Raw genomic sequence first — 22,991 nt, forward strand, 5'->3', positions numbered from 1 at the left:
CAGAGCAATTCTGGGGGTGGGGGGGTAGGGGGGGGGGCACCTATGAGAGACAATTAAATGAAACATTGGGATAGAAATGAAAGCAAATGGGAAGGATTTCTTGGGCTGTTGTTTTTGAATTAGCGTAGGACAGGGAAAACGGGCAGAACTACTGGGTCACCCCTCCCAATGACCCTAAAGTAGTAAAAATTACACAGGTAAAGGACTTAAAACAGACCATCAAAGTAGAAACTGGGTATGGGGATGCAAACGCCTGGGTTGAATGGGTAAAATATACTGTAAAAAGTCTGAACAAGACCAATTGTTATGCATATGCCTCCGGTCGGCCAGTGGCCCAGGTGGTTCCCTTTCCGCTCGGGTGGAAGGGAGACAGGAAGGGCATGAAATGTATGATATCCCTGTACCAGGATGAGACTGCATGGAATGATAGGAATTGTACCTCCCTATCTCTGATGTTCCCTCCCTTGGAGAAGAAAGACTCAAAATCCCCACCCCCCCATGTTTCCAGCCACAGTCGGAAATCAAACGTGGTGTGTGCGTAGACGAGGTACAAGTTGGTCTGGAGACTTGGGGAGAGCTGAAATTATGTACAGAGACTAAGAATGTCACCGAAACGGAGAAGGGAGGGAACTACTCAGCACTGAAGGTTCCCCGAGCGGCTCTGTGGTGGGACTGTGGAGGCAAAACATGGAGACCCACCCTCCCTCCAGATTGGAGAGGGATATGTGCAATTGTACAATTGGCAATTCCATTGACCCTGGCATTTGAGAAGGAAAAGATAGGAGGGAAAAAGGGAAGGAGTAAGAGATCACTGTTAGACATTTCTTTCGATGACAGGATTTATCTCGATTCTGTAGGAGTCCCTGGTGGGGGGGGGGGGGTGGAGGGTGGGGGTACCTGATGAATTCAAGGCTCGTAACCAGATTGCAGCAGGCTTTGTGTCAGCTCTCTTCTGGTGGGTAACAATTAATAAAAAGATAGATTGGATAAATTACATTTTCTATAATCAACAGTGATTTATAAATTATACAAGAGATGTGGTTAAAGGAATATCAGACCAGCTTGATGTGACAAGTGGGATGGCATGGGAAAATAGAATGGCCCTTGATATGATTCTAGCGGGAAAAGGGAGTGTGTGTGTGTGAGTTGTTAGGAGGAAGCTGGTGCACCTTTATTCCTAATAACACTGCACCTGATGGTTCAATCACTCGGGCCTTAAGAGGATTGACTACCTTAGCAAAGGAACTGGCTGAGAATACAGGAGTAGACACATCTCTCACAGGATGGCTTGAATCCTGGTTTGGAAAATGGAAGGGGGGTGGTGGTTTCCATCCTTCCTTCCCTGACAGTAGTAGCCGGGGTACTGGTGGCCACTGGCTGTTGTATCATACCCTGTATACGAGGACTCACCCAAAGACTGATTGAAACAGCCGTGATGAAACAGATGCCCCTAAAAGGGAATCAGGCAGGGGAACTTTATCGACTAAATAATGAGGGGATGAGTGAGACCAAGATGGATGAAATCTCCGGAATGATGCTTGTGAATTTTGGGGGCGATGCTTAAAAGAAAAATTGCAGAAGGTAACAAATGGTAATTAAAGAAAATGGGGAAATTGTGGGATGTGGGAAAACTAGTGTTATTTCTGCAATTCCATTTACCTGTACAAAGTAAATGAGCTCACACCAGTGTGTAATTGTTTTAGCAAAGAGCTGAGTCAACAAGAATGGAAACGATGTGGAGGAAATACATAATTGGTTTTGTATTAGCTGAAATTGTATGCAAGAATGAAACGTGACTGCAAAACAATGGTAGATATTACAGGGGAATAGATAAGATGCTGTGAGGGGAGGAAGTTCAGCTAGGTACGCCTGTACAAACAGGAGATATAAACATCTGTTTCCCACTTTTACAGAGACACAGGAACAAACCCCAATTAAAAGGGTCATAAGGATCAGGGGAAGGTACAGATGGAGGGAGTAGATAATGGTGAAGAAAGAATATGCCGAACAATGACCTACAGCAGGATGAGGTCAAATGGCCTGAGGCCAGAAATAAGCATTTTGTCACAGACAAGGCCGGATAAGGCAAGAGATAAACAGGGGTAATGGGGGTCGGTCTGAGGGAAGTGGAGGATGTAAACAGGGGAGGAGCAATGAAAAACAAAAGAAACCAAATTATATAAATATTGTGTATGAATTGAATTTGGGGTGTGTATGTCCCTTGCCTTATAGACACTGGACATCACACCCTCTTGCAAGAGTAAAATAAAGGACACTACTGATTCAGATTTTGTCTCGGACTGCAATTATTGAAGTGTGTGAGCTTTGTTTCTCACAGTTCCAGACCCTAACAACTGGATTAATCTGGCCAACCCCACACTCTCAGGCACTGTGTTCCAGACCCTAACCACTGGATTAATCCGGCCAACCCCACATTCTCTGGCACTGTGTTCCAGACCCTAAACCCTGGATTAATCCAACCTATCCCACTCTCTCAGGCACTGTCTTCTCAACCCGAACCATTGGATTTATCCGGCACACCCACACTCGCAGACACCGCATTCCAGAACCTACGTCCTGGATTAATCCGGCCTATCCCACACTGTCAGACAATGTATTCCAGACCCTAACCACTGGATTAATCCGGCCTATCCCACACTGTCAGACAATGTATTCCAGACCCTAACCACTGGATTAATCCGGCCTATCCCACTCTCTCAGGCACTGTGTTCCAGACACTAAACCCTGGATTAATCCGGCCTATCCCACTCTCTCAGGCACTGTATTCCGACACTAAGCCCTGGATTAATCCAACCTATTCCTCGCTCTCAGGCACTGTCTTCTCAATCCTAACCATTGGATTAATCCGGCACACCCACACTCGCAGACACCCCATTCCAGAACCTACGTCCTGGATTAATCCGGCCTATCCCACACTGTCAGACAATGTGTTCCAGACCCTAACCACTGGATTAATCCGGCCTATCCCACTCTCTCAGGCACTGTGTTCCAGACACTAAACCCTGGATTAATCCGGCCTATCCCACTCTCTCAGGCACTGTATTCCGACACTAAACCCTGGAGTAATCCAACCTATTCCTCTCTCTCAGGCACTGTCTTCTCAACCCTAACCATTGGATTAATCCGGCACACCCACACTCGCGGACACCGCATTCCAGAACCTACGTCCTGGATTAATCCGGCCTATCCCAAACATTCTCGGACACTGTGTTCTAGACCCTAACCCCTGGATTAATCCGAACAATCCCACACTCTCAGACATGGTGTTCCAGAACGTAACTCGTGGATAGAATGGGCCGATCCTACACTCTCAAACACTGTGTTCCAGACCCTAACCCCTGGATTAACCCACCCATCCCACACTCTCAGACACTGTGTTCCAGACCCTAACCCCTGGATTAATCCGAACAATCCCACACTCTCAGACATTGTGTTCCAGAACGTAACCCGTGGATAGACCGGGCCGATCCTACACTCTAAAACACTGTGTTCCAGACCCTAACCCCTGGATTAATCCGGCCTATCCGACAATGTCAGACACTGTGTTCCAGACCCTAACTCCTGGATTAACCCAGCCCATCCCACATTCTCAGAAACTGTGTTCTAGACCCTAACCACTGGATTAATATGGCCTATCCCAATCTCTCAGGAACTGTGTTCCAGACACTAAACCCTGGATTAATCCGGCCTATCCCACACTCTCAGGCACTGTGTTCCAGACACTAAACCCTGGATTAATCCAACCTATTCCTCTCTCTCAGGCACTGTCTTCTCAACCCTAACTATTGGATTAATCCGGCACACCCACACTCGCAGACACTGCATTCCAGAACCTATGTCCTGGATTAATCCGGCCTATCCCACACTCTCAGGCACTCTGTTCCAGACACTAACCCCTGTATTAATCCGGTCTATCCCATAAAATCAGACAATGTATTCCCGACCCTAACACCTGGATTAACCCGGCCACCGCAAACTCTCTGACACTGTGTTCCAGACCTAAACCCCTGGATTAATCCAGCCTATCCCACACTCTCAGACACTGTGTTCCAGACCCTAACCCCTGGATTAATCCGGCCTATCCGACAATGTCAGACACTGTGTTCCAGACCTTAACTCCTGGATTAACCCAGCCCATCCCACACTCTCAGACACTGTGTTCCAGACACTAACCCCCGGATTAATCCGACCAACCCCACACTCTCAAGCACTGTGTTCCAGACACTAATTGCTGGATTAATCCGGCCTATGCCACTTTATCAGGTACTGTGTTCCAGACCCTATTCCCTGTATCAATCCTGCCTATCCCAAACTCTCAGCCACTGTTTTCCAAACCATAACCACTGGATTAATCCGACCTATTCCACTCTCTCAGGCACTGTGTTCCAGACACTAACTGCTGGATTAATCCGGCCTATCCGACACTGTCAGGCACTGTGTTCCAGACCGTAACCCCTGGAATAATCCAGCCTATCCCACACTCTCACGCACCGTGTTCCAAACCCGAACCCCTGGATTAATCCGGCCTATCCCACACTCTCACGCACCGTGTTCCAAACCCTAACCCCTGGATTAATCCAGCCTATCCCACACTCTCACGCACTGTGTTCCTGACCCTAACCCCTGGAGTAATCTGGCCTTCCCCTCCCTCTCAGAAACCGTGATCCAGACTGTAACCCCTGGATTAATCCAGCCTACCCCACACTCTCAGGCACTGTGTTCCAGACCCTAATACCTGGATTAATCCAGCCTATCCCACTCTCTCAGACACATGTGTTCCAGACCAAAACCCTGGAATATTCCGGCCTACCCCACACTCTCAGGCACTGTGTTCCAGACCCTAACCACTGGATTAATCCGGCCTATCCCACACTCTCAGACACTGTATTCCAAACCCTAACCCCTGGATAAATCTGGCCTCCCCCATACTCTCAGATATTGTATACCAGAGCCTAACCCCTGGATTAATCCAGCCTATCCCACTCTCTCTGGCACTGTGTTCCAGACCCTAACCACTGGATTAATCCAGCCTATCCCACACTCTCAGACACTGTATTCCAAACCCTATCCCCTGGATAAATCTGGCCTCCCCCATACTCTCAGATATTGTATACCAGACCCTAACCCCTGGATTAATCCAGCCTATCCCACACTCTCAGGCACTGTGTTCCAGACCCTAACCACTGGATTAATCCGGCCTATCCCACTCTCTCAGGCACTGTATTCCGACACTAAACCCTGGATTAATCCAACCTATTCCTCTCTCTCAGGCACTGTCTTCTCAACCCTAACCATTGGATTAATCCGGCACACCCACACTCGCAGACACCGCATTCCAGAACCTACGTCCTTGATTAATCCGGCCTATCCCACACTGTCAGACAATGTGTTCCAGACCCTAACTCCTGCATTAACTCGGCCTATCCGACACTGTCAGTCAATGTGTTCCAGAATGTAACCCCTGGATTGACCGGGCCTATCCCACACTCTCAGACACTGTATTCCAGACACTAACCACTGGATTAATCTGGCATACACCACATTCTCAGACACTGTTCCAGACACTAACTCCTGGATTAACCCGGCCTATCCGACAATCTCAGGCACTCTGTTCCAGACACTAACTCCTGGATTAACCTGGCCTATCCGACACTCTCAGGCACTCTGTTCCAGACACTAACCCGTGGATTAATCCAGCCTCCCCACACCCTCAGACACTCTCTTCCAGACACTAACCCCTGGATTAATCCGGCCTATTCCACTCTCTCAGGCACTGTATTCCTGACACTAACCCCAGGATTGTCCGGGCCTATCTCACACTCACAGACATTGTGTTCCAGACCCTAACTCATGCATTACTCCAGCCTATCCCACACTCTCAAATGCTGTGTTTCATTCCTAAACACCAGGATTAATCCGGCCTATCCCTCACGCTCAGACATTCTGTTCCAGACCCTAACCCCTGGATTGACCTGGTGTTCTCACACTCCCAGACACTGTATTCCAGACACCAACCCCTGGATTAATCTGACCTATCCCACTCTTTCAAGAACTGCATTCCAGACCCTAACTCCTGGAATATTCCGTGCTATCCCACACTCACACAATGTGTTCCCGATGCTAACCCCTGGATTAATCCGGTGTATCCCATAAACTCAGACAATGTATTCCAGATCCTAACCCCTGGATTGGCCCAGTCACCCCAAACCCTCTGACACTGTTCCAGACACTAACCCCTGGATTAATCCGACCAACCCCACACTCTCAAGCACTGTGTTCCAGACCCTAACCCCTGGATTAATCCGAACAATCCCACACTCTCAGACATTGTGTTCCAGAACGTAACCCGTGGATAGACCGGGCTGATCCTACACTCTCAGAAACTGTGTTCCAGACCCTAAACCCTGGATTAATCCGGCCTATCCTACACTCTCAGACACTGTGTTCCAGACACTAACTCCTGGATTAAGCCGGCCCATCCCACACTCTCAGACACTGTGTTCCAGACACTAACCCCTGGATTAATCCGACCAACCCCACACTCTCAAGCACTATGTTCCAGACACTAATTGCTGGATTAATCCGGCCTATGCCACTCTCTCAGGCACTGTGTTCCAGACCCTATTCCCTGTATCAATCCTGCCTATCCCAAACTCTCAGGCACTGTTTTCCAAACCATAACCACTGGATTAATCCGACCTATTCCACTCTCTCAGGCACTGTGTTCCAGACACTAACTACTGGATAAATCCGGCCTATCCCACTCTCTCTGGCACTGTGTTCCAGACCCTAATCTCTGTATTAATCCTGCCTATCTCACACTCTCAGACACTGTGTTCCAGACCCTAACACATGGATTATTCCGGACTACCTCACACTCTCAGACACTGTGTTCCAGACCCTAACCCCTGGATTAATCCGGCCTATCCCACTCTCTCAGGCACTGTGTTCCAGACACTAAACCCTGGATTAATCCGGCCTATCCCACTCTCTCAGGCACTGTATTCCGAAACTAAGCCCTGGATTAATCCATCCTATTCCTCTCTCTCAGGCACTGTCTTCTCAACCCTAAACATTGGATTAATCCGGCACACCCACACTCGCAGACACCGCATTCCAGAACCTACGTCCTGGATTAATCCGGCCTATCCCACACTGTCAGACAATGTGTTCCAGACCCTAACTCCTGGATTAATCCGGCCTATCTGACACTCTCAGGCACTGTGTCCCAGACACTAACCCCTGGATTAATCTGGCCTACCCACACCCTCAGACACTCTCTTCCAAACACTAACCCCAGGATTGATCCGGCCTATCTCACACTCTCAGAAACTGTGTTCCAGACCCTAACTCATGCATTAATCCAGCCTATCCCACACTCTCAAATGCTATGTTCCAGTCCTTAACACCAGGATTAATCCGGCCTATCCCTCATGCTCAGACATTCTGTTCCAGACCCGAACCCCGGGATTGACCTGGTGTTCTCACACTCCCAGACACTGTATTCCAGACACCAACCCCTGGATTAATCCGACCAACCCCACACTCTCAAGCACTGTGTTCCAGACCCTAACCCCTGGATTAATCCGAACAATCCCACACTCTCAGACACTGTGTTCCAGACCCTAACTCCTGGATTAATCCGAACAATCCCACACTCTCAGACATTGTGTTCCAGAATGTAACCCGTGGATAGACCAGGCCTATCCTACACTCTCAGACACTGTGTTCCAGACCCTAAACCCTGGATTAATCCGGCCTATCCGACAATGTCAGACACTCTGTTCCAGACACTAACCCCTGGATTAATCCGACCAACCCCACACTCTCAAGCACTATGTTCCAGATACTAATTGCTGTATTAATCCGGCCTATGCCACTCCCAGACCCTATTCCCTGTATCAATCCTGCCTATCCCAAACTCTCAGCCACTGTTTTCCAAACCATAACCACTGGATTAATCCGACCTATCCCACTCTCTCTGGCACTGTGTTCCAGACCCTAACACATGGATTATTCCGGACTACCTCACTCTCTCAGACACTGTGTTCCAGACACTAAACCCTGGATTAATCCGGCCTATCCCACTCTCTCAGGCACTGTATTCCGACACTAAACCCTGGATTAATCCATCCTATTCCTCTCTCTCAGGCACTGTCTTCTCAACCCTAACCATTGGATTAATCCGGCACACCCACACTCGCAGACACCGCATTCCAGAACCTACATCCTGGATTAATCCGGCCTATCCCACACTGTCAGACAATGTGTTCCAGACCCTAACTCCTGGATTAATCCGGCCTATCTGACACTCTCAGGCACTGTGTCACAGACACTAACCTCTGGATTAATCTGGCCTCCCCACACCCTCAGACACTCTCTTCCAGACACTAACCCCAGGATTGATCCGGCCTATCTCACACTCTCAGACACTGTGTTCCAGACACTAACTCATGCATTACTCCAGCCTATCCCACACTCTCAAATGCTGTGTTCCAGTCCTTAACACCAGGATTAATCCGGCCTATCCCTCATGCTCAGACATTCTGTTCCAGACCCTAACCCCTGGATTGACCTGGTGTTCTCACACTCCCAGACACTGTATTCCAGACACCAACCCCTGGATTAATCTGACCTATCCCACTTTCTCAAGAACTGCGTTCCAGACCCTAACTCCTGGAGTATTCCGAGCTATCCCACACTCACTCACTGTGTTCCCGATGCTAACCCCTGGATTAATCCGGTCTATCCTATAAACTCAGACAATGTATTCCAGATCCTAACCCCTGGATTGGCCCAGTCACCCCAAACCCTCTGGCACTGCTCCAGACACTAACCCCTGGATTAATCCGACCAACCCCACACTCTCAAGCACTGTGTTCCAGACACTAACCCCTGGATTAATACGAACAATCCCACACTCTCAGACATTGTGTTCCAGAACGTAACCCGTGGATAGACCGGGCTGATCCTACACTCTCAGACACTGTGTTCCAGACCCTAACCCCTGGATTAATCCGGCCTATCCTACACTCTCAGACACTGTGTTCCAGACCCTAAACCCTGGATTAATCCGGCCTATCCGACAATGTCAGACACTGTGTTCCAGACACTAACCCCTGGATTAATCCGACCAACCCCACACTCTCAAGCACTATGTTCCAGACACTAATTGCTGGATTAATCCGGCCTATGCCACTCTCTCAGGCACTGTGTTCCAGACCCTATTCCCTGTATCAATCCTGCCTATCCCAAACTCTCAGCCACTGTTTTCCAAACCATAACCACTGGATTAATCCGACCTATTCCACTCTCTCAGGCACTGTGTTCCAGACACTAACTACTGGATAAATCCGGCGTATCCCACTCTCTCTGGCACTGTGTTCCAGACCCTAATCTCTGTATTAATCCGGCCTATCCCACTCTCTCTGGCACTGTGTTCCAGACCCTAACACATGGATTATTCCGGACTACCTCACACTCTCAGAAACTGTTTTCCAGACCCTAACCCCTGGATTAATCCGGCCTATCCCACTCTCTCAGGCACTGTGTTCCAGACCCTAACCCCTTGGATTAATCCGGCCTATCCCACTCTCTCAGGCACTGTGTTCCAGACACTAACCATTGGATTAATCCGGCCTAACCCACTCTCTCAGGCACTGTATTCCGACACTAAACCCTGTATTAATCCATCCTATTCCTCTCTCTCAGGCACTGTCTTCTCAACCCTAACCATTGGATTAATCCGGCACACCCACACTCGCAGACACCGCATTCCAGAACCTACGTCCTGGATTAATCCGGCCTATCCCACACTGTCAGACAATGTGTTCCAGACCCTAACTCCTGAATTAACCCGGCCTATCCCACACTCTCAGACACTGTGTTCCAGACACTAACTACTGGATAAATCCGGCCTATCCCACTCTCTCTGGCACTGTGTTCCAGACCCTAACACATGGATTATTCCGGACTACCTCACACTCTCAGACACTGTGTTCCAGACCCTAACCCCTGGATTAATCCGGACTACCTCACACTCTCAGACACTGTGTTCCAGACCCTAACCCCTGGATTATTCCGGACTACCTCACACTCTCAGACACTGTGTTCCAGACACTAAACCCTGGATTAATCCGGCCTAGCCCACTCTCTCAGGCACTGTGTTCCAGACACTAAACCCTGGATTAATCCGGCCTATCCCACTCTCTCAGGCACTGTATTCCGACACTAAACCCTGGATTAATCCATCCTATTCCTCTCGCTCAGGCACTGTCTTCTCAACCCTAACCATTGGATTAATCCGGCACACCCACACTCGCAGACACCGCATTCCAGAACCTACATCCTGGATTAATCCGGCCTATCCCACACTGTCAGACAATGTGTTCCAGACCATAACTCCTGGATTAATCCGGCCTATCTGACACTCTCAGGCACTGTGTCCCAGACACTAACCTCTGGATTAATCTGGCCTCCCCACACCCTCAGACACTCGCTTCCAGACACTAACCCCAGGATTGATCTGGCCTATCTCACACTCACAGACATTGTGTTGCAGACCCTAACTCATGCATTACTCCAGCCTATCCCACACTCTCAAATGCTGTGTTTCATTCCTAAACACCAGGATTAATCCGGCCTATCCCTCACGCTCAGACATTCTGTTCCAGACCCTAACCCCTGGATTGACCTGGTGTTCTCACACTCCCAGACACTGTATTCCAGACACCAACCCCTGGATTAATCTGACCTATCCCACTCTCTCAAGCACTGCGTTCCAGACCCTAACTACTGGAATATTTCGAGCTATCCCACACTCACTCACTGTGTTCCCGATGCTAACCCCTGGATTAATCCGGTGTATCCCATAAACTCAGACAATGTATTCCAGATCCTAACCCCTGGGTTGACCCGGCCACCCGAAACTCTCTGACACTGTGTTCCAGACCAAAACCCTGGAATATTCCGGCCTACCTCACACTCTCAGACACTGTGTTCCAGACCCTAACACATGGATTATTCCGGCCTATCCCACTCTCTCAGGCACTGTATTCCGACACTAAACCCTGGATTAATCCAACCTATTCCTCTATCTCAGGCACTCTCTTCTCAACCCTAACCATTGGATTAATCCAGCACACCCACACTCGCAGACACCGCATTCCAGAACCTATGTCCTGCATTAATCCAGCCTATCCCACTCTGTCAGACAATGTGTTCCAGACCCTAACTCCTGGATTAACCCGGCCTATCCGATACTCTCAGGCACTGTGTCCCAGTCACTAACCCCTGGATTAATCTGGCCTCCCCACACCCTCAGACACTCTCTTCCAGACACTAACCCCTGGATTAATCTGGCCTATTCCACTCTCTCAGGCACTGTACTCCACACACTAACCCCTGGATTAATCCGGCCTATCCCACATTTACAGGCACTGTATTCCAGACACTAACCCCAGGATTGACCCGGCCTATCTCACACTCACAGACATTGTGTTCCAGACCCTAACTCATGCATTAATCCAGCCTATCCCACACTCTCAAATGCTGTGTTCCAGACCTTAACACCTGGATTAATCCGGCCTATCCCTCACACTCAGACATTCTGTTCCAGACCCTAACCCCTGGATTGACCTGGTGTTCTCACACTCCCAGACACTGTATTCCAGACACCAACCCCTGGATTAATCTGACCTATCCCACTCTCTCAAGCACTGCGTTCCAGACCCTAACTCCTGGAATATTCCGATCTATCCCACACTCACTCACTGTGTTCCCGATGCTAACCCCTGGATTAATCCGGTGTATCCCATAAACTCAGACAATGTATTCCAGATCCTAACCCCTGGATTGACCCGGCCACCCCAAACTCTCTGACATTGTGTTCCAGACCCTAACCCCTGGATTGACCCGGCCACACCAAACTCTCTGACACTGTGTTCCAGACCCTAACCCCTGGATTGACCCGGCCACACCAAACTCTCTGACACTGTGTTCCAGACCCTAACCCCTGGATTGACCCAGCCACCCCAAACTCTCTGAGACTGTGTTGCCGATTATAACCCCTGGATTCACCCAGCCTACCGCACACCCTCAGGCACTGTGTTCCACACCTAAACTCCTGGATTAATCCAGCCTATCCCACACTCGCACACACTATGTTCCAGTCTCTAACCCCTGAATTAATCCGGCCTATCTCCAGACTCTCAGGCACTGTGTTCCAGATGCTAACACCTGGACTATTCCGGCCTCCCCCACACTCTTGGACTCTGTGTTCCAGACCCTAACCCCTTGATTAATCCGACTAATCCCACACTCTCAGACATTGTGTTCCAGAATGTAACCCCTGGATTGACCGGGCTGATCCCACACTCTCAGACACTGTATTCCAGACACTAACCCCTGGATTAATCCAGCCTATCCCACTCTCTCAGACAATGTATTCCAGACGCTAACCCCGGATTAATCCGGCCTATCCCACAATCTCCAGCACTATGTTCCAGACCCTAACCACTGGATTGACCCACTCTCCCCATATTCTCAGACACTGTATTCCAGAAGCTGACGCCTGGATTAATCCGGCATGTCCCACACTCTCAGAGACTGTTTTCCAGACCCTAACACCTGGATTATTCTGGTTTATCCCAAACATTCTCGGACACTGTGTTCCCGACCATAACCCCTGGATTAATCCGGCCTATCCCACACTCTCAGGCACTGTATTCCAGACACCAACCCCTGGATTAATCCGACCTATCCCACTCTCTCAAGCACTGCTTTCCAGACCCTAACTCCTGGAATATTCCGAGCTATCCCACACTCACACACTGTGTTCCCGATGCTAACCCCTGGATTAATCAGGTCTATCGCATAAACTCAGACAATGTATTCCAGATCCTAACCCCTGGATTGACCCGGCCTCCCCAAACTCTCTGACACTGTGTTCCAGACCCTAACCCCTGGATTGACCCGGCCACCCCAAACTCTCTGACACTGTGTTCCAGACCCTAACCCCTGGATTGACCCGGCCACCCCAAACTCTCTGACAATGTTCCAGTCCCTAACCCCTGGATTAATCCAGCCAACACACACTCTCAGGCACTGTGTTTCAGACCCTAACCCCTGGATTAATCCCACCTATCCCACACTCTCAGACACTGTATTCCAGAGCCTAGCCCTTGGATAAATCTGGCCTATCCCACACCCTCAGACCCATGTTCCAGGCACTAATCCCTGGATTATTCCGACCTACCCCACTCTCACAAGTACTATAATCCAGACACAAACCCCTGGATTAATCCGGCCTATCCCACACTCTCAGGCACAGTGTTCCAGACCCTATTTCCTGTATTAATCCGGCCTATCCCACTCTCTCAGACACTGTTTTCCAGACCCTAACCCTTGGATTAATCCAGCCTATCCCACTCTCTCAGGCACTGTGTTCCCGACTCTAACCCCTTGATTAATCCGGCCTATCCCACACTCTCAGACATTGTATTCCAGACACTAACCCCTGGATTAATCTGGCCTATCCCACACTCTCAGACACTGTGTTCTAGGACCTAACCCCTGGATTAATCTGGCCTATCACGCACTCTCAGACACTGTTCCAGACCCTAACCCCTGGATTGACCCGGCCTCCAACACACTCTTAGACACTGTGTTTCAGATCTAATCCCTGGATTCTCCGGCCTCCCCCAGACTCTCAGGCAATGTGTTCGAGACCCTAAACCCAGGATTAATCTGGCCCATTCCACACTCTGATGCACTGTGTTCCAGTCCCTAACCCCTGGATTAATCCGGCCTATCCCACAGTCTCAGGGACTGTGTTCCAGACACTAACCATTGGATTGACCCGGTCTATCCCACACTCTCAGACACTGTTCCAGACCCTAAATCCTTGATTATTCCGGCAACCCCCAGACTCTCAGGCTCTTTGTTCCAGACCCTAACCCCTGGATTAATCCGGCCTATCCCACACTCTCAGACACTGTGTTCCAGACCAAAACCGTGGAATATTCCAGCCGACCCCACACTCTCAGCCACTGTGTTCCAGACCCTAATGCCTTGATTAATCCGGGTTACCCCACACTCCCAGGTACTTTGTTCCAGACTCTAACCCCGGGATTGAATCGGCCTTCTCCACACTTTCTGGAACTTTGTACCAGACCCTAACCCCTGGATTAATCCTGCCTATCCTACTCCCGCACTGTATTCCAGACCCAAACCGCTGGATTAATCCGGCCTATCCCACACTCTCAGACACTGTGTTGCAGACCCTAACCCCTGGATTGACCCGGCCTATCCTACACTCTCAGACACTGTGTTCCAGACCATAACCCCTGGATTAATCCGGTTTATCCCACTCTCTCAGACACTGTGTTCCAGACCCTAACCCCTGGATAGACCTGGTGTCCCCACACTCTCAGACATTGAATTCCAGACCCTAACTCCTGCATTAATCCAGCCTATCCCACACTCTCAGACGTTGTGTCCCAGACCTTAACATCTGGATTAATCCGGCCTATCCCTCACGCTCAGACACTGTGTTTCAGACACTAACCCCTGGATTAATCCGACCTATCCCACTCTCTCAAGCACTGCATTCCAGACCCTAACTCCTGGAATATTCCGGCCTATCCCACACTCACACACTGTGTTCCAGACCCTAACCCCTGGAATATTCCGGCCTACCCCACACTCTCAGACACTGTGTTCCAGACCATACCCCTGGATTATTCGATCCTCCCCCACACTCCCAGACAGTTTGTTCCAAACACTAACCCCTGGATTAATCCGGCCTACCCCATACTCTCAGGGACTGTGTTCCATGCACTAACCATTGGATTGACCCGGCCTATCCCACACTCTCAGGCACTTTGTTCCAGACCCTAACCCCTGGATTAATCCTGCCTACCACACACTCTTAGACACTGTGTTCCAGACCCTAACCCCTGGATTATTCCGGCCTCCCCACGCTCTCATGCACTTTGTTCCAGACCCTAACCCCTGGATTAATCCGGCGTACCCACACTCTCAGACACCCTGTGTTCCAGACTCTAACCTCTGGATTAATCCGGCCCATCCCACACTCCCAAATAATTTGTTCCAAACTCTAACCCCGGGATTGAATCGGCCTTCCCCACACGTTCCGGCACTTTGTACCAGACCCTAATCCCCGTATTAATCCGGCCTATCCTACTCCCGCAGACACTGCATTCCAGACCCACACTGCTGGATTCATCCGGCCTATCCCACACTCTCAGACACTGTGTTCCAGACCCTAACCCCTGGATTGACCTGGCCGATCCTATACTCTCAGGCACAGTGTTCCAGACCCTAACTCCTGCATTAATCCAGTCTGTCCCACACTCTCAAATGCTGTGTCCCAGACCTCAACACCTGGATTAATCCGACCGATCCCACACTCTCAGAAATTGTGTTCCAGATCCTAACCCCTAGATAGAGCGGGCCTATCCTACACTCTCAGACACTGTGTTCCAGGCTCTAACCCCTGGATTAATCCAGCCTATCCCACACTCTCAGGCTCTTTGTTCCAGACCCTAACCCCTGGATTAATCCGGCCTATCCTACACTCTCAGACACTGTGTTCCAGACCCTAACCCCTGGATTAATCCAGCCTCTCCCACACTCTCAGGCTCTTTGTTCCAGACCCTAACCCCTGGAATCTTCCGGCCTACCCCACACTCTCAGACACTGTGTTAGACCCTAACCCCTGGACTATTCCGGCCTACTCCACACCCTCAGCCACTGTATTCCAGACACTAACCCCTGGATTATTCCGGCCTATCCCACACTCTCAGCCACTGTGTTCCAGACCCCAAATCCTGGGTTATTCCGGCCTGCCTACACTCTCAGGCACTTTGTTCCATACACTAACCCATGCATTAATCCGGCCTATCCCACACTTACCAGCACTTTGGGCCAGACCCTAACCCCTGGATTAATCCAGCCTATCCCACACTCCCAGGCACTTTGTTCCAGACCTTAACCCCTGGATTAATCCGGCCTATCCCACACGTACCAGCACTTTGGGCCAGACCCTAACCCCTGTATTAATTCAGCCTATCCCACAATCTCATGCACTTTGTTCCAGAGGCTAACCACTGAATTAATCCGGCCAATCCCACACTCTCAGACACTGTGTTCCAGACCCTAATGCCTGGATTAATCCGGCCGATCCCACACTCCCAGATAATTTATTCCAGTCTCTAACACAGGGATTGAATCGGCCACACCAAAATCTCTGCCACTGTATTCCAGACCCTAAATCCTGGATTGACCCGGCCATCAGTTCATCTCTTGGATCATCTAATCGAGCCTGTGTGAGTTAGATTGTCAGAGTGCTGTCAGTGTGCTCTTCCCTGGGTGTGTTACAGTGACAGAGTGGGGTCAGTCTGCTCTTCCCTGGGTGGGTTACATTGACAGAGTGGGGTCAGTCTGCTCTTCCCTGGGTGTGTTACATTGACAGAGTGGGGTCAGTCTGCTCTGCCCTGGGTGTGTTACATTGACAGAATGGGGTCAGTCTGCTCTTCGCTGGGTGTGTTACATTGACAGAGTGGGTTCAGTCTGCTCTTCCATGGGCGGGATACATTGACAGAGTGGGATCAGTCTGCTCTTCCCTGAGTGTGTTACATTGACAGAGTGGGGTCAGTCTGCTCATCCCTGGGTGTGTTACATTGACAGAGTGGGGTCAGTCTGCTCTTCCCTGAATGTGTTACATTGAAAAAGTTGGGTCAGTCTGCTCTTCCCTGTGTGTGTTACAATGACAGAGCGGGGTCAGTTTGCTCTTCTCTGGGTGTGTTACATTGACAGAGTGGGGTCAGTCTGCTCTTCCCTGAGTATGTTACATAGACAGAGTGGGGTCAGTGTGATCTTCCCTGGGTGTGTTACATTGACAGAGTGGGATTAGTCTGCTCTTTCCTGGTTGTGTTAGATTTACAGAGTGGGGTCAGTCTGCTCTTCCCTGAATGGTTTACATTGACAGAGTGGTGTCAGTCTGCTCTTCCCTAGCTGTGTTACATTGACAGAGTGGGGTCAGTCTGCTCTTCCCTGAATATGTTACATAGACAGAGTGGGGTCAATGTGATCTTCCCTGGGTGTGTTACATTGACAGAGTGAGGTCAGTAAGCTCTTCCGTGGGTGTGTTATATTGACAGAGTGGGATTAGTCTGCTCTTTCCTGGTTGTGTTAGATTTACAGAGTGGGGTCAGTCTGATCTTCCCTGGGTGTGTTACATTGACAGAGTGGGGTCAGTATGCTCATTCCTGGGTGTGATACATTGACAGAGTTGGGTCAGTCTGCTCTTCCCTGGGTGTGTTACATTGACAGAGTGGGGTCAGTCTGCTCTTTCCTGGGTGTGTTACATTGTCAGATTAGAGTCAGTCTGCTCTTCCCTGGGTGTGTTACATTGACAGAGTGGGGTCAGTCTGCTCTTCCTTGGGTGTGTTACATTGACAGAGTGGGGTCCGCCTGCTCTTCCCTGGGTGTGTTACATTGACAGAGCGGGGTCAGTCTGCTCTTTCCTGGGTGGGATACATTGACAGAGTGGGGTCAGTCTGCTCTTCCCTGAGTGTATTACATTGACAGAGTTGGGTCAGTCTGCTCTTCCCTGGGTGTGTTACTTTGACAGAGTGGGGTCAGTCTGCTCTTCCCTGGGTGTGTTACATTGACAGAATGTGGTCAGTCTGCTCTTCCCTGGGTGTGTTACAGTGACAGAGTGGGGTCAGTCTGCTCTTCCCTGGGTGTGTTACATTGACAGAGTGTGGTCAGTCTGCTCTTTCATGGGTGTGTAACATTCTCAGATTAGAGTCAGTCTGCTTTTCCCTGGGTGTGTGACATTGACAGAGTGGGCTCAGACTGCTCTGGGCTGGGTGTGTTACATTGACAGAGTGGGGTCAGTCTGCTCTTCCCTGGGTGTGTTTCATTGACAGAGTTGGGTCAGTCTGTTCTTCCCTGGGTGTGTTACATTGACAGAGTGTGGTCAGTCTGCTCTTCCCTGGGTGTTTGACATTGACAGAGTGGGCTCAGTCTGATCTTCATTGGGTGGGTTACATTGACAGAGTGGGGTCAGTCTGCTCTACCCTGGGTGTGTTACATTGAGAGAGTGGGGTCAGTCTGCTCTTCCCTGGGTGTGTTACATTGACAGAGTGGGCTCAGTCTGATCTTCCTTGGGTGGGTTACATTGACAGAGCGGGGTCAGTCTGCTCGTTCCTGGGTGGGATACATTGACAGAGTGGGGTCAGTCTGCTCTTCCCTGAGTGTATTACATTGACAGAGTTGGGTCAGTCTGCTCTTCCCTGGGTGTGTTACTTTGACAGAGTTGGGTCAGTCTGCTCCTCCCTGGGTGTGTTACATTGACAGAGTGGGGTCAGTATGCTCTTTCCTGGGTGTGTTACGTTGTCAGATTAGAGTCAGTCTGCTCTTCCCTGGGTGTGTTACATTGACAGAGTGGGGTCAGTCTGCTCTTCCTTGGGTGTGTTACATTGACAGAGTGGGGTCCGTCTGCTCTTCCCTGGGTGTGTTACATTGACAGAGCAGGGTCAGTCTGCTCTTTCCTGGGTGGGATACATTGACAGAGTGGGGTCAGTCTTCTCTTCCCTGAGTGTATTACATTGACAGAGTTGGGTCAGTCTGCTCTTCTCTGGGTGTGTTACTTTGACAGAGTGGGGTCAGTCTGCTCTTCCCTGGGTGTGTTACATTGACAGAATGGGGTCAGTCTGCTCTTCCCTGGATGGGATAAATTGACAGGGTGGGGTCAGTCTGCTCTTCTCTGGGTGTGTTACATTGACTGAGTGGGGTGAGTCTGCTCTTCCCTGTGTGTGTAACATTGACAGAGTGGGGTCAGTCTGCTCTTCCCTGAGTGTGTTACATTGACAGAGTGGGGTCAGTCTGCTCTTCCCTGAATGGTTTACATTGACAGAGTGGTGTCAGTCTGCTCTTCCCTGGGTGTGTTACATTGACAGAGTGGGGTAAGTCTGCTCTTTCCTGGGTATGTTTCATTGACAGAGTGGGGTCAGTGTGATCTTCCCTGGGTGTGTTACATTGACAGAGCGGGGTCAGTCTGCTCTTCCCTGGGTGCGATACATTCACAGAGTGGGGTCTGTCTGCTCATCACTGAGAGTGTTACATTGACAGAGTGGGGTCAGTCTGCTCATCCCTGGGTGTGTTACATAGACAGAGTTGGGTCAGTCTGCTCTTCCCTGGGTGTGTTACATTGACAGAGTGGCGTCAGTCTGCTCTTCCTTGGGTGGGTTACATTGACAGAGTGGAGTCAGTCTGCTCTTCCCTGTGTGTGTTACATTGACAGAGTGGGGTCCTTCTGCTCTTCTCTGGGTGTGTTACATTGACAGAGCGGGGTCAGTCTGCTCTTCCCTGTTTGGGATACATTGACAGAGTGGGGTCAGTCTACACTTCCCTGAGTGTATTACATTGACAGGGTTGGGTCAGTCTGCTCTTCCCTGGGTGTGTTACTTTGACAGAGTGGGGTCAGTCTGCTCTTCCCTGGGTGTGTTACATTGACAGAGTGGGGTAAGTCTGCTCTTCCCTGGATGGGATACATTGACAGAGTGGGGTCAGTCTGCTCATTTCTGGGTGTGTTACATTGACTGAGTGGGGTCAGTCTGCTCTTCCCTGGGTGTGTAACATTGACAGAGTGGGGTCAGTCTGCTCTTCCCTGAGTGTTTTACATTGACAGAGTTGAGTCAGTCTGCTCTTCCCTGGGTGTGTTACATTGACAGAGCGGGGTCAGTTTGCTCTTCCCTGAGTATGTTACATAGACAGAGTTGGGTCAGTCTGCTCTTCCCTGGGTGCGATACATTCACAGAGTGGGGTCAGTCTGCTCTTCCCTGGGTGCGATACATTCACAGAGTGGGGTCAGTCTGCTCTTCCCTGGGTGTGTTACATTGACAGAGTTGGGTCAGTCTGCAGTTCCCTGGGTGTGTTACATTGACAGAGTGACGTCAGTCTGCTCTTCCCTGAATGTGTTACATTGACAGAGTTGGGTCAGTCTGCTCTTCCCTGGGTTTGTTACAGTGACAGAGTGGGGTCAGTTTGCGCTTCCCTGGGTGTGTTACATTGACAGAGTGGGGTCAGTCAGCTCTTCCCTGAGAGTGTTACATTGACAGAGTGGGGTCAGTCTGCTCATACCTGGGTGTGTTACATTGACAGAGTTGGGTCAGTCTGCAGTTCCCTGGGTGTGTTAGATTTACAGAGTGGGGTCAGTCTGCTCTTCCCTGGGTGGGTTACATTGACAGAGAGGGGTCAGTCTGCTCTTCCCTGGGTTTGTTACAGTGACAGAGTGGGGTCAGTTTGCTCTTCCCTGGGTGTGTTACATTGACAGAGTGGGGTCAGTCTGCTCTTCCCTGGGTGTGTTACATTGACAGAGTGTGGTCAGTCTGCTCTTTCCTGGGTGTGTTACATTCTCAGATTAGAGTCAGTCTGCTTTTCCCTGGGTGTGTGACATTGACAGAGTGTGGTCAGTCTGCTATTTCCTGGGTGTTTTACATTCTCAGATTAGAGTCAGTCTGCTTTTCCCTGGGTGTGTGACATTGACAGAGTGGGGTCAGTCTGCTCATCCCTGGGTGTGTTACATTGACAGAGTTGGGTCAGTCTGCAGTTCCCTGGGTGTGTTACATTGACAGAGTGACGTCAGTCTGCTCTTCCCTGAATGTGTTACATTGACAGAGTTGGGTCAGTCTGCTCTTCCCTGGGTTTGTTACAGTGACAGAGTGGGGTCAGTTTGCGCTTCCCTGGGTGTGTTACATTGACAGAGTGGGGTCAGTCTGCTCTTCCCTGAGAGTGTTACATTGACAGAGTGGGGTCAGTCTGCTCATACCTGGGTGTGTTACATTGACAGAGTTGGGTCAGTCTGCAGTTCCCTGGGTGTGTTAGATTTACAGAGTGGGGTCAGTCTGCTCTTCCCTGGGTGGGTTACATTGACAGAGAGGGGTCAGTCTGCTCTTCCCTGGGTTTGTTACAGTGACAGAGTGGGGTCAGTTTGCTCTTCCCTGGGTGTGTTACATTGACAGAGTGGGGTCAGTCTGCTCTTCCCTGGGTGTGTTACATTGACAGAGTGTGGTCAGTCTGCTCTTTCCTGGGTGTGTTACATTCTCAGATTAGAGTCAGTCTGCTTTTCCCTGGGTGTGTGACATTGACAGAGTGTGGTCAGTCTGCTATTTCCTGGGTGTTTTACATTCTCAGATTAGAGTCAGTCTGCTTTTCCCTGGGTGTGTGACATTGACAGAGTGGGCTCAGTCTGCTCTGGGCTGGGTGTGTTACATTGACAGATTGGGGTCAGTCTGCTCTTCCCAGGGTGTGTTTCATTGACAGAGTGGGGTCAGTCTGCTCTTCCCTGAGTATGTTACATAGACAGAGTGGGGTCAATGTGATCTTCCCTGGGTGTGTTACATTGACAGAGTGAGGTCAGTAAGCTCTTCCGTGGGTGTGTTATATTGACAGAGTGGGATTAGTCTGCTCTTTCCTGGTTGTGTTAGATTTACAGAGTGGGGTCAGTCTGATCTTCCCTGGGTGTGTTACATTGACAGAGTGGGGTCAGTATGCTCGTTCCTGGGTGTGATACATTGACAGAGTTGGGTCAGTCTGCTCTTCCCTGGGTGTGTTACATTGACAGAGTGGGGTCAGTCTGCTCTTTCCTGGGTGTGTTACATTGTCAGATTAGAGTCAGTCTGCTCTTCCCTGGGTGTGTTACATTGACAGAGTGGGGTCAGTCTGCTCTTCCTTGGGTGTGTTACATTGACAGAGTGGGGTCCGCCTGCTCTTCCCTGGGTGTGTTACATTGACAGAGCGGGGTCAGTCTGCTCTTTCCTGGGTGGGATACATTGACAGAGTGGGGTCAGTCTGCTCTTCCCTGAGTGTATTACATTGACAGAGTTGGGTCAGTCTGCTCTTCCCTGGGTGTGTTACTTTGACAGAGTGGGGTCAGTCTGCTCTTCCCTGGGTGTGTTACATTGACAGAATGTGGTCAGTCTGCTCTTCCCTGGGTGTGTTACAGTGACAGAGTGGGGTCAGTCTGCTCTTCCCTGGGTGTGTTACATTGACAGAGTGTGGTCAGTCTGCTCTTTCATGGGTGTGTAACATTCTCAGATTAGAGTCAGTCTGCTTTTCCCTGGGTGTGTGACATTGACAGAGTGGGCTCAGACTGCTCTGGGCTGGGTGTGTTACATTGACAGAGTGGGGTCAGTCTGCTCTTCCCTGGGTGTGTTTCATTGACAGAGTGGGGTCAGTCTGTTCTTCCCTGGGTGTGTTACATTGACAGAGTGTGGTCAGTCTGCTCTTCCCTGGGTGTGTGACATTGACAGAGTGGGCTCAGTCTGATCTTCATTGGGTGGGTTACATTGACAGAGTGGGGTCAGTCTGCTCTTCCCTGGGTGTGTTACATTGACAGAGTGGGCTCAGTCTGATCTTCCTTGGGTGGGTTACATTGACAGAGCGGGGTCAGTCTGCTCGTTCCTGGGTCGGATACATTGACAGAGTGGGTTCAGTCTGCTCTTCCCTGAGTGTATTACATTGACAGAGTTGGGTCAGTCTGCTCTTCCCTGGGTGTGTTACATTGACAGAGTGGGGTCAGTATGCTCTTTCCTGGGTGTGTTACGTTGTCAGATTAGAGTCAGTCTGCTCTTCCCTGGGTGTGTTACATTGACAGAGTGGGGTCAGTCTGCTCTTCCTTGGGTGTGTTACATTGACAGAGCAGGGTCAGTCTGCTCTTCCCTGGGTGTGTTACATTGACAGAGTGGGGTCAGTCTGCTCTTCCCTGGGTGTGTTACATTGACAGAGCAGGGTCAGTCTGCTCTTTCCTGGGTGGGATACATTGACAGAGTGGGGTCAGTCTTCTCTTCCCTGAGTGTATTACATTGACAGAGTTGGGTCAGTCTGCTCTTCTCTGGGTGTGTTACTTTGACAGAGTGGGGTCAGTCTGCTCTTCCCTG

This window comes from Chiloscyllium punctatum, chromosome 38, assembly GCF_047496795.1.
Source record: "Chiloscyllium punctatum isolate Juve2018m chromosome 38, sChiPun1.3, whole genome shotgun sequence".
NCBI classification, from domain to species: Eukaryota; Metazoa; Chordata; class Chondrichthyes; order Orectolobiformes; family Hemiscylliidae; genus Chiloscyllium; species Chiloscyllium punctatum.